Here is a 1,643-nt window from a genome sequence, read left to right as displayed (position 1 = left end):
ATTAAGGAAGGAAGCTGCTAAATAACATTGTCTTCAAAAGAAGGAGCTCTCAAATCTTCAGACATTCATCATCTCCTTTTCTCGGGTTCTTCTTTCCAATTCTCGTTTGTATAGCTTTCTCTTGTTTTAGGAATTCATAACTTTTTCCTTTAGTTTTATTCATTTTAGGTTGCATCTTAGTTTAGTTTTCTTTCTTATTGCAATAACATAGTTTATGCTAGGACGTAGATCTCTGAATATAGAACTAGCACCGTTTGATCCTGAGATTGAAAGAACAATTCGTGAAAGATTGAGAAATAATCCTGTTGAAATGGCGAATGAGACTGAAGTTAAAGCTCTCAAAGATTATTCAGCTCCTGTCCAATTTAATGCGCCTTCATGCATAGTGTTGCCAACCACTACGGCAGCACACTTTGACTTAAACATGGAGTCATACAATTGTTGCCATCCTTTTATGGATTGGACAAGGAGGAAACATATCATCATGTGAAAGAATTCTTAAACATTTGCTCCACTTTTAAGTTCCAAAACTTCTCAGACGATTCGATCCGCCTACGCCTGTTTCCTTTTTCTTTGAAGGATAAGGCGAAAGCATGGTTGAATTCTCTAGAAGTTGGATCTATCACTACATGGGACCAACTGTCCTAAGAAGTTCTTAAACAAGTTCTTCCCCGTTCACAAAACCAATGCCCTCCGTAGAGAAATTACTAACTTCACACAAAAAGAGGGCGAGCACTTTCATGAATGTTGGGAAAGATGGAAGGACTTGCTTCTTAAATGTCCTCACCATGGTTTTGAGAAGTGGCAACAAGTTCAATACTTCTATGACGGTCTGACACCACAGAACCGTCGCATGGTTGATGCCACCCGTGGAGGGTCCGTCATGACCAAAAGTGATGTCGAAGCGTGGAACTTCTTTGAAACCTTGTGCGAAAATTCCCAGCAATGGGATTATTCAAATAGAGGTGACAGAAGTCCCCAACCACAAAAGAGAGGTGGTATATATGAGATAGGAGTCATGCCAGAGCTGAGCGCCAAGCTTGATAACCTGACAAAGAAAGTTGATGCTCTGGTATTAAATAATGGACCACCACAAACAGCTCAAGTCGAGGCATATGCCACATGTTCTAGTCCTGCCCATCCTATGCAGTCTTGTCCATCTGGTGCAGCATTGCCAGAACTTCTCTCTGAACAAGTTCATGCTATGAACACTTTTCAAAAATCTGGGAATGATCCTTACTCAAACACCTATAATCCAGGGTGGGCTAGACATCCAAATTTCTCTTGGGCAAAAGGACCACAACAAGGAGGACCATCTGGAAATCCTCCCATGCAACCGCACCTCTAAGTTGGCAGTCAACAACCTCAACAGTTTTCACAATATCAACAACTGCCTACACAATCAAGGAAACCATCTCTTGAGGATACACTCCATCTTTTCATGCAGAGTTCTCTCCAATTCCAAAAAGACACCCAACAAACCTTACTGGCCAACCAGCAAAGCTTACATGCAAATGCACAATCCATTGCCAAGTTGGAAGTACAAAGGGTCAACTTGCCGCCACATTGAGTGAGAGAGAGAAGGGCAAGCTCCTAGCCAACCCGAGGCTAATCCAAAGGGACAGATGAGATTGGCTCTAATT

At 41.9% G+C, this 1,643-nt stretch overlaps 1 non-coding gene across 1 annotated transcript; it reads right to left on the bottom strand.

Annotated features, from left to right (window-relative positions):
* Window positions 1-688: 688 nt before the first annotated feature.
* LOC131221905 (small nucleolar RNA R71) lies at window positions 689-795 on the bottom strand. Its single transcript, XR_009159649.1, has one exon. It is a non-coding gene; the product is annotated as a small nucleolar RNA R71 (small nucleolar RNA).
* Between the last annotated feature and the right edge of the window lie 848 nt (window positions 796-1,643).

This window comes from Magnolia sinica, chromosome 1, assembly GCF_029962835.1.
Source record: "Magnolia sinica isolate HGM2019 chromosome 1, MsV1, whole genome shotgun sequence".
NCBI classification, from domain to species: Eukaryota; Viridiplantae; Streptophyta; class Magnoliopsida; order Magnoliales; family Magnoliaceae; genus Magnolia; species Magnolia sinica.
The sequence above is the reverse complement of the archived record's forward strand: the minus strand, read 5'-3'. Positions and strand labels throughout refer to the sequence as shown.